This window comes from Rhinopithecus roxellana, chromosome 11, assembly GCF_007565055.1.
Source record: "Rhinopithecus roxellana isolate Shanxi Qingling chromosome 11, ASM756505v1, whole genome shotgun sequence".
Lineage (NCBI taxonomy): Eukaryota > Metazoa > Chordata > Mammalia > Primates > Cercopithecidae > Rhinopithecus > Rhinopithecus roxellana.
The window spans coordinates 113,453,435-113,466,660 of record NC_044559.1 but is presented as its reverse complement, the minus strand read 5'-3'; the positions used below and the strand labels follow the sequence as shown (position 1 = coordinate 113,466,660).

Here is a 13,226-nt window from a genome sequence, read left to right as displayed (position 1 = left end):
GGCTCAAGTGATCCTCCCACCACATCCTCCCAAATAGCTGAGACTAGAGGTGCATGCCACCAAACCCAGCTAATTTTAAAAATTTTTTTGTAGAGACAGGGGTCTCGCTAGGTAGCCCAGGCTGGTCTCAAATTCCTAACCTCAAGTGATCCTCCCACCTCGGGCCTCCAAAGAGCGGGGATTACAGGTGTGAGCCACGGTGCCCAGCTCCCAGGCTCATTTTAAAGGTGAGAAACAGCTTCAATAAGAGGCTCATTCAAGGTTGCCCTGGAAAAGGAGTCTGAGACTGCCCAATGGGATTAGCTGCAAGGACACGATTACACAACCCAGCCTCAGGTCCTCCCTTACCTTGTCTCCAGTCCTCAGCTCAGCAGGTACACAAAGGCTTGAGTGGGAGAGATCTTTTTCCACCAACAGTGAGGCCCTAGCAAAGATCAGAGCTGAACCATCATCTCTTAATTGTCCCACGTATCCTGGTCAGAGAAGGTGTGACTTCCAATCCTAGAGCTAAGAACCTGGCACTTGTTATTAGTGGAGAAGGTGGAATTTTTGCTCCCTCACTTTGAGCATACACACAAAAAAATCACATTAATTTATTTCTCTAAACCCAATTAAATTTGACTACATCCTCACTCATTGGAATGACAAGAATTTGCATCCTCTTCCCTCTCTCTCAGGTCACCTTGGACCTCCAAACAGGGAAGTGGTCTCTTGTCATCAATTTCTTGTTTTTGTTTTTGTTTTTGAGATGGAGTCTTGCTCTGTCGCTCTGTCACCCAGATTGGAGTACAGCAGCAGTCTCGGCTCACCGCAACCTCCACCTCCTGGGTTCAAGCAATTCTTCTGTCTCAGCCTCCCGAGCAGCTGGGACTACAGGCACACCCCACCACACCCGGCTGACTTTTATATTTTTAGTAGAGACAGTTTTTCACTATGTTGACCAGGCTGGTCTCAAACTCCTGACCTCAGGTGATCCGTCCACCTCGGCCTCCCAAAGTGCTGGGATTACAGGCATGAGCCACCGTGCCCAGCCTCTTGTCATCAGTCTAATAGAGCTGTCACTAAGGTGCTTGGGGCAAAAGGACTGCCGGTCCATTTCGAAGCCAGACTCCCACCTTCTTGACTGAACTCCAGGATCCTTTGATGTGCCTAAGACACATTTTTAGCTTTTGCTTGTTTCTTTGTTTGTTTCGAGTTAGAGTCTCTGTCGCCCAGGCTGGAGTGCAATGGCAGATCTCGGCTCACTGCAGCCTCTGCCTCCTGGGTTCAAGCAATTCTCCTGCCTCAACCTCCCAAATAGCTGGGATCACAGACACCTGCCACCACACCTGGCTAATTTTTTGTATTTTTAGTAGAGACAGGGTTTCACCATGTTAATCAGGCTGGTCTTGAACTCCTGGCCTCAGGTGATCCACCCACCTTGGCTTCCCAAAGTGCTGGGATTACAGGTATGAGCCACTGCACCTATGTGTTTAAACTGTAAGGCACATATCTTAGAATCTAGCCCGCAACTCACAGGCCACGCACTGCCCCGTCAGGTGGTCTGCCCCTTCTTGAGGCACTCAGCAGGCATACGGTCTCATGTTATCTTCCCATCATGTACAGATGTTCTCTCTTCCTTCTTTTGGGAGTGCTATCGCCCTTTTCCATTCCTTCCTACCTCCCTCATTTCCAAACCTCAGAGCACCTCTCCTCTCTTTAAGAGTTCAGTTCTCGGCTGGGTGCGGTGGCTCAAGCCTGTAATCCCAGCACTTTGGGAGGCCGAGACGGGCGGATCACGAGGTCAGGAGATCGAAACCATCCCAGCTAACATGGTGAAACCCCGTCTCTACTAAAAAAAATACAAAAAACTAGCGGGGCGAGGTGGTGGGCGCCTGTAGTGCCAGCTACTCGGGAGGCTGAGGCAGGAGAATGGCGTAAACCTGGGAGGCGGAGCTTGCAGTGAGCTGAGATCCGGCCACTGCGCTCCAGCCTGGGCGACAGAGCGAGACTCCGTCTCAAAAAAAAAAAAAAGAGAGAATTCAGTTCTTTCCAAAATAAAGCTCCTTTAGTCTGTGTAAAAGAAGCAAGAGTTACCCCACGTGTTCATCTCTCCAAACCCTGCTGACCCACGGAAAGAACAAAAGGAAAAGTATTTCAACTGCTTCCCTCTTCCCCAGCAAGGACAGCAAAACACAAGGCAAAGGCCTGTGAACCAGCCTGCCATGTTTCTCTTTTCAGAAAGACTCTTCGAAAAGTATTAAACTCAAGCTGAAAATGGAAGCACTCTAAATTCTTTAGTCACGACTACATGTTAGGGCTGGTCAGCGACCCAACACTTTGCAAAAGATTCTTTGATTCATGGCCATTTATGCCTAGTGTTCCGTTTTTGGAATGCCATGTAACTCAACAATGGGACATAATAACATTTTTCTCTCTTGAAATTCTTGTTCCTTGAATTTTTCTGGGTAATATACATGAATTTCACGCAAATTCAAAAATTTGCAACCTCAGGCATAAACGGAGTTAAACCTTTGCAAGTAGCTGCCTGAATTTTCAGTAGTAGAATCGGCTACTCTTGGGTGAACAGACCATTATGGAGTTGTGACTGGCAAAGCTTTTTATGTCAATTCCAAAGATAACCACTGGTGAAACAGGGAATCTATTTCTTTTATGTTTTCATTTCCAGGTAACTTAAGTTTCAGTTTTATTTTATTCATCAAGTTTTACCATGACCTATTTCTTTTTTTTTTTTTTTTTTTTAACTTCAAGTTCTGGGATATATGTGCAGAACGTGCAGGTTCGTTACATAGGTATACATGTGCTATGGTGGTTTGCTGCACCTATTAACCCACCATCTAGGTTTTAAGCCCCGTATGCATTAGGTATTTGTCCTAATGCTCTCTCTCTCCTTGACCACCAGCCCCTGACAGGCCACAGTGTGTGATGTTCTCCTTCCTGTGTCCATGTGTTCTCATTGTTCAACTCCCACTTGTGAGTGAGAACATGCGGTGTTTGGTTTTCTGTTCCTGTATTAGTTTCCTGAGAGTGATGGCTTCCAGCTTCATCCATGTCCCTGCAAAGGACATGAACTCATTCTTTTTTATGGCTGCATAGTATTCCATGGTGTATATGTGCCACATTTTCTTTATCCAGTCTATCATCAATGGGCATTTTGGTTGGTTCCAAGTCTTTGCTATTGTAAATAGTGCTGCAATAAACATATATGTGTGTGCATCTTTATAGTAAAATGATTTATAATCCTTTGGGTATATACCCAGTAATGGGATTGCTGGGTCACATGAGATTTCTGGTTCTAGATCCTTGACGAATCGCCACACTGTCTTCCATAATGGTTGAACTAGTTTACAGTCCCACTAGCAGTGTAAAAGCGTTTCTATTTCTCCACAGCCTCGCCAGCACCTGTTGTTTCCTGACTTTTTAATGATCGCTATTCTAACTGGTGTGAGATGATATCTCATTGTGGTTTTGATTCTCATTTCTCTAATGACCAGTGATGATGAGCTTTTTTTTCATATGTTTCTTGGCTGCATAAATGTCTTCTTTTGAGAAGTGTCTGTTCATATCCTTTGCCCACTTTCCAATGGACTTGTTTTTTTCTTGTAAATTTGTTTAAGTTCCTTGTAGATTTTGCATATTGGACCTTTGTCAGATGGGTAGATTGCAAAAATGTTCTCCCATTCTGTAGGTTGCCGGTTCAGTCTGATGATAGTTTCTTTTGCTGTGCAGAAGTTCTTTAGTTTAATTAGATCCCGTTTCTCAATTTTGACTTCTGTTGCAATTGCTTTTGGTGTTTTAGTCACCATGACATATTTCTGTTAGTACTTCAAATTCTTCGAATACAGCTTTTCTTCCCTCAATTCCTATTTATTTCCAGTCCAGGTCCCCAAATACAAAAGGTTTTGGGAGGGGTAAAGAGATCTTGTGCCAGGTACTAGTTCTGGTTGTGGGGATACAGTGAAAACATGGCACATACACGCCATAGAATACTATGCAGCCATAAAAAAGAATGAGATCATGTCCTGTGCAGGGACATGGATGGAGCTGGAGGCCATTATCCTTAGCAGACTAACACAGGAGGAAACCAAATTATGCATGTTCTCATCTATAAATGGGAGCTAAACGATGAGAACACATGGACACATAGAGGGGAACAACACACAATCGGGCTTATCACAGGGTGGAGGGTAAGAGGAGGGAGAGGATCTGGAAAAATAACTAATGGGTAATACCTCAATGACAAAATAATTTGTACAACAAACCTCCATGACACTAGTTTACCTATGCAACAAACCTGCACGTGTACCCCTGAACTTAAATAAAAGTGAAAAGAAAAAAAGCCCCACAAGGATTATTCTTACTCAGCCAGACCCTGTTCTAAGTGCTTTACATATATGAACTCATTTAATCCTCATAACAGCCCTACAAGGTAGGCAATATTATTGTCCCCATTTCATAGATGATTGTTCTCAACTGAGGTACAGAGAGGTCAAGAAACTCGCCTAAGCTTGCACAGCTAGTAGGTGGCCCAGGCAAGATTCAAGCCCAGGCAGAATGACCTCAGTCTGTGCCCATCACACAGGGCAGTGAATCCTGATGGTGGCTAAGTGTTAAGAAAAAAATAAAGAGGAAGGTGATACCTTAAGCACCTGGGGGAAATCCACTCCCCAGGTGCTGATCACCGAAGGTTATCTAAGAGGCAGCGTTTTTGCTAGAACCTGAAAGACGACCAGGAGCCAGCTACCCAACGAGTGGGGTAGGGAGCAGGGCCTGGCCTTCCAGACAGGGGAAGCAGGAAATGTGAATAATATGTGATGAAGACAAAGAGGATGTGGCAGGAGCAGTGAGAAGCCACCCGCAGTTGTTAAGCAGAGCAGTGATGTGATCTGAGCTCTTTCTCCAGCCCGGGCTGCTGGGTGACGGGTGGATGCGTGACCTGGAACATACAGAGCCCTGGAAGAGGGTTCTATAGCTGGAGGGTAGGGGCTGACATGGTTTCGGGTGGGGCCGGGTGGCAAAAGATAAGTAAGACTGGATGGCCAGGGGGGCCTGGTACTCAGGACCTTATAGCCATCAGACAGAATATGGGCATTTTGTCCCTAAAGCCAAGGAAGCCCTGAACGGATTTGAAACAGAAGTTACAGGATCAGACCTGGGATTTAGGAGAATTGCTCCAGCTGGAGTGGAGAAGGCATCTGAGAGAGATAAGATCAGCACCCATTCACAAGGCTACTAGAGACATCCTGGTGAAAGATGATGTGGCCTGAGCGTGCCTGGGGACAGCAGTTGCTCACTCAGCTCCAGGCACTGTTGGGATAAGGGGCTGCTCTCATGACCTTTCAAGAGGTAGTTATGAGGACAGGCTCCGTGATCAGGTGAACGTGAGGAATGAGAGAAAGGAGGGAGGGAAATCTCTATCCCTGTTTCTGGCTTTGGGGAGGAGGAGGGAGCCTGCTGTTTACTAAGAGAGGGAGCCTAGAGGCAGGATTGGCCAGTGAGGCAAGTTCAGTTTAGGACATACAGAAGATGTCAGTGGCCAAGGCAGAAAGCAGTAGGTGTAGATGTGGATACAATTCAACAACTCCTGTAAGGTTGGAAACAAAATATTGGAAGAGAAATGTATGTCTGAGTTGGTGGCTCATGCCTGTAATCCCAACACTTTGGCCAGGCGGGTGGATCACCTGAGGTGAGGAGTTCAAGACCAGCCTGGCCAACATGGCAAAACCCTGCCTGTACTAAAAAAGACTAAAAAAAATTAGCTGGGCATGGTGGCGGGTGCCTGTAATCCCAGTTACACAGGAGGCTGAGGCAGAAGAATCGCTTGAACCCAAGAGGGGAGGTTGCAGTGAGACGAGATTGTGCCACTGCACAACAGCCTGAGTGACAGAGATGGACTCTGTCTCAAAAAAACAAACAAAAAAATGTTGTAGGTCTGAACATTTCCTCATTGTCCATTAGTAGGTATTGCAGTCAAAACAAATCAGGACTAGAACTAGTCTGCATGCAAAGAAACAATATTCCCTCTGAGGACCTCAGAACACAAGGGGATGGGCTCCAATTGCATTACCAAAAAATGGGGTTTTGCATTGGAATAAGCCTCACAGACTTTAGAGAGAGGTACCTGAGAATCCCATTCAAACCTGGCTTCAGATCATCAAGTCTCCAGTCAGCTTGAAAGAAGACAGGTAGTTAAGACCAGCCTGGGCAACATGACAAAATCCTGTCTCTACAAAAAATACAAAAATTAGCAGGGCGTGGTGGGGTGTGCCTGTGGTCCCAGTTACTTAAGAGGCTGAGGCAGGAGGATCACTTGAGCCCAGGAGGGGGAGGTTGCAATGAGCCGTGATCACACCACCACACTCCAGCCTGGGTGACAGAGTGAAACTCTGTCTGTATAACAAACAAACAAACAAACAAACACAACACAGGTACTCCTTAACACCAGCGTTCAACTTTTTCTCCAATGCTAACTGTATGCCCAATTCCCTTTCTATTGATTGTGAGGCCTTTTGAACTGATAAAAATTTTTGCCAGTGTTGTTTAGAAAACAACACAGGACCTATGACAGTAAAAAGGTAAAATTTTCTGTCAGCTGGAAGATAGGGTGTGAGCAATTTCTTTTTATTACAAAGTTTGTAAGTCCTCAGAGCCTACCGGTCTCCTGGAAATGATGTTTCTAGATCTACCAAGTACTAGATCAACAATGATGGGAGGAAAAGCAGTCTCTCCCCTGAAGAGAGGATGGGTGCAGGTTGGAAATTCAAGAGACGCACGGGTTCTAGAGAAAGATTTTATCCCAGAAACAAGTCGGCTTTTGCTAAGTGGAGGCTCTTGCCAGCATCCCCTTTTATGTTATCACCATGTTTTGACAATTCATGAAAAAAAAAAAAAAAAAAGAATGTGTCTAGGAGCAAATAGAGCTCCTCAAGCAATGAACATTTAGACATATCCTGTGAATTGACTTATTGTTCTGGGTGGGGAATCTTCCCAGAGTTTGTTTCCCTTTTTTTTGGAAAGAGAACGTGTCAGCCCGTTTTCCTCCCCCGGGTCTCTCGCAATGGAAGTCTCCCTCTCCCAGTCATTGTCGCGAAGCCTTGACAATAGCCCCATGCCTCGGTTATCCTGCAGCTACTTCCATTGAAGAGTTGAGGGGAGATTAAAATTCAATACAATTGGACTAGATCGAGGGGTAAGAGCTGCGCCTTCAGTCAAGGGAGCTGCTGTCTCCGGGCTCTCAGGGTAGGAGAGGGCCTCGCGCGTTGGCTTTGGGTGGGTTTTGTGGGGTAACCAGGGGTCCCCAAGCGGGAAACCTCCGTGCTGGGCATCCCGCACGCTTTGGAAGCGCGCAGCCTCATCCGGGAACGAACTTTGTCTCGCCTGCGGGTGCCGCGGAGAGGGACTGGGAAGCGGAGCCAGCTCTGGGGGCGACTGAGGGCGTCCCCGGCTTTCTAGGGGGGCGGGGGCGCGCATTGTTGTCCAGGATCGGGCGGCGATCGGAGGCCCCGTGGCGGGCGGTGGCGGCGGCGGTGGCGCGCGGTGTCCGCCTTGCACCCGACCTAGCGGCGCGCAGGGGGCTGGCCCGGGGCGCGCGGGGCGCACTATGCGGCGGGCCGGGCGCGGGCGAGGGGCGGGCCGGCGGCGGGGCTCCCTGGCGCCGGGCCAGGCTCGGCGCGAGAGGCGCGAGCGGGCGATGGGCTGACGCCGAGGCCCCGCGGCGGGGGCGGCGGCGGGGACTGGGCGGGGGCGCGCCAGCTGCGGGCGCCAAGGCCGCCTAGTAGGCCAAGGGCCTGCGCCCGGGCGAATGGGACGCCCGTTCCGGGGAACCAGCCGCTTCCAGCCTGAAGTTCCTCGGCTCCCTTGGAAGCGCAAAAAATAAAAGGTAATGTGTCTTTGTTTCCCGGTCGCGGTGGCAGGGAGGCGACTGACGGCAGCCCTTCGCCTTCCGTGTTTTCACATTGGGCCGGGGAAATGGGACGCGCCGCTGCTTCTTTACTGGGGGCCTGGAATCGTTTATTTCGCGTATGTTACAGTTTTTAAATACAAACCCCACGTGGGGCACATACTGTGCGTTCTTCTGCAACCCTCCCCCCGGCACACACACATACTTTCCTTAGGCACCTCAGTCCCACGCTGTCTGAATCTACCCGGGGAGATAGGAAAGGACATGGCTTTAGGCAGAGCTGGGTGGGCTTTTTTTTTAAACCATTTTTTGAGAGTGACAGGGGAGCCCTTTCCTTTGGGTGCAGGACAGGGCGTTTCAGACAAGGGTGGCGGGGGCCGGCAGCCGATCGCCGCTGCCTGGGGCTGCTAAGATGGACTGCTTTTTACGTTCCAAATGGCTGCAGCAAGTTTGATGCAGAGAAAACGGACGCTGGGAAGGGGAGGAGAACAGAAGGGAACCCCCTTTAGTACGTGCTCATTTAAAATTGGCTAAACTCAGTGCTTCTACATTGGAAGCAGCTGCTCAAATGTTGGTGCACGTTGAATTCAGAAAAGATTCCCGGTGCTGCACCGAGAAAGCTGTGTGGGCTGCCTGTGTGTAACGAGCGACTTGGTGCCTTTTTCTCCAGTATCCTATTAACAGAGTAACTGCTCGTAGATCCAGGCGTATTCTGCGAAATTTCCAAGGGATGGCTGTGCTAATAATAGCTCTGGCGGCGGCTTCTTAATAGACATCCTCATTCTGAACGATGCAGCCATGCCAGCCCCCCGGGAAGTGCAGCTTGCTGAGAAACGAGAACCAATGCCCGCAAAGGACTCCCTGACCCCACCATGAATGGATGCGGCTCTGGCTCCCCTATGAATGGAGCATCCCAATGGAGACGCTGCTACTGCTGTTTCTGGCTTCTTTCAGTTTGAATCCTCGCAGATAGCGATGAAAGGGCTTGCTCTGAAAGCCTAGATAGGCATATTTCTAAGTCTGAGCCGGTCAGTGGTGACAGCTGTTCTGTTGGGAATACATCTGCCTTGACCTGATTGAGGGTTCAACTGCTGGTACCCCCCTTCCACCTCCACATCCGTAAGTCGTCCTCTTCACCAGCATGACTGATCTGTGGGAAAGCACCGCTCAGAGAGCCCGGGACAAACTGCTGACTTCATCCCGGGAAGCCACTGCTGGCCCTAGGGAAAGTCCCTTAGGAACTGGATACAGTAACCTGTCCCTTAGACTTCATGAAACTTAGCTGTGTATGCCGTCCTTCAAATGTGCATCAAAGTGCTTTTGCATGGGGGCCAGCAGTCGGGGAGAGGAAGACACATTTCATTGTTTTGTTTTTGGTCTTTAAATTGCATCAAGCCCATTCACAGCATTAAGCCCTATTTCTGTTGAAGTGTGACTTGGACAGGGCCAGAAGACCAAAGCCTGGAATCAACAGAAATCTGGTTTGGTTCTCAAAGTGTTGTCTCCTGCAACCTAGAAGGTTTGGAGATGAGCCAATTTGTACATTGTCTTCTGTTAGATCCATTCTGTTGCAAATGAAGTTTGGGTTTATTTAGGGTACAGCAGGAATGAGGGCCCTGTGGCAAATAGGTTTGAATCCACTTGGTCCCCAGAAGTTAAATAGCTGCAGTTAATTAAATTGGAGGGAGTATTTGGACATGCTTTGCAATCAACATTATATTGCCCAGGCCAGTGAATACAATGTTGCCTCCAGATAAGTTGGAAAGAAGTAATGACTGGTGTATAAAGTTGTGTGGGTAGAAGTAATGTTTTAGGGAGAAAAAATTAAATTTTATTCTTTCATTAAAGGGGAATTGTTTTAATAGGAATAAGGAATAGAAAATCTCTCCACCCTCTTTTGTTCTGACCAAGTGTGATCTGCCGCTGCTGTTGCTGTATTGTTTTTGGCATTTGTCTTGAACTAATTTTATTAATAAGACTTGATATTTATGGCACAGAGTCTCCTTGTAATTTGTAGACATTGTTATCAAGTCCCCTGATAGCCTGGCAGGTGGCTGGTGTCATTAGCGTGATCTTGTCATTTGGGGAAACTGAGACCCCCTTGAGGTTCAGTGAGTTGCTGCTTTCATAATCCATGAGAACAGCATCGCACATGTGCACAGCGCTCGATGTTATTGTCACAGCAAAGTTATAGCCTGAGGTCAAAGGGAAAGACGTCCAATGATTCCTTGCTTGGTTCTGGAACTTGGGGAAAGAGCTCTGTGGAACAGCAGATGTGCAAGAGTTGCCAAGGGAAGAGCTCCTGAGTCAGCCTTAAGGAGTGGATGGAAAAAGTAAGATTGGTTTGTGATGTGAAAGAAAGGGATATGGAAGGTTCAGGATATCTCATATTGAGGGGACTTGCCAAGCTACCTTTGTCTTTTTTTTTTTTTTTTTTTTTTTTTTTGAGACGGAGTCTCGCTCTGTCGTCCAGGCTGGGGTACAGTGGCCGGATCTCAGCTCACTGCAAGCTCCGCCTCCCAGGTTCACGCCATTCTCCTGCCTCAGCCTCCCGAGTAGCTGGGTCTACAGGCGCCTGCCACCTCGCCTGGCTAGTTTTTTGTATTTTTTGTAGAGACGGGGTTTCACCGTGTTAGCCAGGATGGTCTCGATCTCCTGACCTCGTGATCCACCCATCTCGGCCTCCCAAAGTGCTGGGATTACAGGCTTGAGACACTGCGCCCGGCCACCTTTGTCTTTAAGTAAGTGTTGGGTGAGTCCAGCATCAAAGATCGTTACTGCCTTTACTGCACGAATATACCACCTGTGTTCACATTGTTTATGCTGGTGTGTGTGTGTTTGCATCCGCACGTGCGTGCAGCATGCTTGTAGTTCAATTCACGTGTCCAGCAAGCCATATACTTACCCCTCATAAGACTTGAGTTTAGCCTGATGCATCACACTGAATGAAAGTATAATGGGGCAATTTACAATCTAAAGCTTTGTTCTTAGATATTTTTGCATATTTAGAAAAAAAGAACAGTGTAACTTTTGGAGAATTCCTAGTTCAAGATGTCAAAATGAGAAATAGACATGCTAACAGTTAACCAGCTTATGAAGTTCTTTTAGACTACTCTCCATAGAGTATTAGAATGTCTGAGTCTGGGGTCAGCAGTGACTTCAATTCATATGTCTTATTTTTTGGATAGCAACTGATGTGATAACATTTGTGGCAGAATTTCTCTTGTTTGGTTTCTTTGTTGTGAAAAATCCTGGCATCTTAGAAGCAATTTCTGGGACCTCATAAGAGAGCAATAGAGTAATGATCTTCTAATGATTCTTCAGTCTAAACCCTAATTCCTCTTGAGCTAAACTATATTCCTCTTGAGCTAAAATGGGAGCTTTCTTACCTTAACAGGATCAGCAGGTAACTCAGGCCCATGTGCCCTCGTGACCTCCACAGGACACTGCATTTTTATCCATTCACCCACCTTGCCCATTTCTGATTCTGCACTGTCCACTTCTCTCTGGAAATGCCATGAAAGGAACAACAACAAAAAAGATGTTGGACGTCTCTGAAAAGTTAGGCATTGACGTAAGAAAAGGAAGTAAAGGGATCATCACATCAGTTGTGGAGGGTATGTAGATATTTGGGTTTTTCCTCCAATAGCAAAATCAGAGTCAGAGAATGTTGGAAAAGTGGCTGCTAAAAATCTCATCTTGTGGGGAAAGGCGTGCTGGATTTTATCTTGAGGTGTTCATTCCAGCCATAATCAGACTGGAGTACATCAGTAGTATTTTCCATTGTTTAGTTTTTGTTTTTCCCAGAACATTTCATCTCCAGAGGTGGTACAATAGCTCTTGGAACTTTGGGCTTCGGAGTCATGATTGCACACAAAGGCCAGACGGTTTCACTGCTTTCTTCTGCAAGAAGTTTTCTGAATCAGCATAAATCCAGCTTATCAAAAATTCCCTCCACAGCAGTTTCATTTTAGTTCCCTAAATCCATCAGCCGCCACTCTTTCTGTTGTCCCATGAAGTCAGCACGTCCTTCTCTTATAAGGAATGATTCAGACACACGCTTACATTGGAAGTAACCAGCTCTACCACCAGTGGCATTATTCTAAAAATCCCTATCACTGTTCCGCCTTACTTTTACAGAAGATGATCAGAGCTGGTGCTACTGTTTAGTACACTGCACTAATGCTTATTTGGGGAGCTAATGAGTGTGAGGGTGTGTTCAGTTTTTTTGTTTGTTTGTTTTTTGTTTTTGTTTTGTTTTGAGATGGAGTCTTGCTCTGTCACCCAGGCTGGAGTGCAGTGGTGCGATCTTGGCTCACTGCAACCTCCGCCTCCCTGGTTCAAGCCATTCTCCTGCCTCAGCCTCCTGAGTAGCTGGGATGACAGGCACGTGCCACTATGCCCAGCTAATTTTTGTATTTTTTTTTTTTTTTTTTTTTTTTTTTGAAACGGAGTCTCGCTCTACCGCCCAGGCTGGAGTGCAGTGACCAGATCTCAGCTCACTGCAAGCTCCGCCTCCCGGGTTTACGCCATTCTCCTGCCTCAGCCTCCCGAGTAGCTGGGACTACAGGCGCCCGCCACGTCGCCCGGCTAGTTTTTTGTATTTTTTTTAGTAGAGACGGGGGTTTCACCATGTTAGCCAGGATGGTCTCGATCTCCTGACCTCGTGATCCGCCCGTCTCGGCCTCCCAAAGTGCTGGGATTACAGGCTTGAGCCACCGCACCCGGCCTAATTTTTGTATTTTTAGTAGAGACGGGGTTTCACCATGTTGGCCAGGATGGTCTCGATCTCCTGACCATGTGATCCGCCTGCCTCAGTCTCTCAAAGTGCTGGGATTACAGGCATCAGCCACTGCACCCGGCCTCGGTTCTTAACTATATCAGTGGAAATTGGGCATTTTCTTCCCAAAGATAAACATTCTTCATATTCCACTTGAAGATGGAAATCACTGCTAAGAATAAAAGCCACAATTGTTGGAAAGTAATAGAGGACTATGGGGGATCGGGTTCTGTTCAGTGGCCTTATTAACTCCAAATAACCAAGAAGAAATGAGTGGTAGTCTCAGTTTGAACCAAATGAGTAACCTCCCTACAGATGTACAAGCATAATTAATTCTAAATCAGAGAAGTTGCTTGTAGGCTCTAGCTTGTTAGGAAGGGCGATCTCTATGCTGTGTGGTGTTTTCTGGCTTTTTGTTTTAAAGGTGGAGCTCCGGCCATTCAATGATGCAATACAAGAAAAAACTTACTGTCTGTGGTCAAGAGCATTGGTACATCCATACTCTTTGCCCCAGACTCTGACTTACATTCACATGTTCCTTTTTGC

General features: G+C 47.2%; 1 protein-coding gene across 6 annotated transcripts in view; it reads left to right on the top strand.

The window, feature by feature from the left end:
* Positions 1 to 13,226, top strand: part of FRMD4A (FERM domain containing 4A) — a 365,202-nt gene that overhangs the window by 105,553 nt on the left and 246,423 nt on the right. Inside the window, exon 1 of one of the 6 annotated variants that reach the window (XM_030940431.1) lies at positions 7,073 to 7,189. The exons of 4 other annotated variants lie outside the window; for them this stretch is intronic. The gene's annotated coding sequence lies outside the window, so the exon portion shown is untranslated. Of the gene's footprint in view, positions 1 to 7,072; positions 7,190 to 7,643; positions 7,880 to 13,226 lie in introns of those variants that run through there. One more of the 6 variants, XM_030940430.1, reaches the window with a different exon arrangement.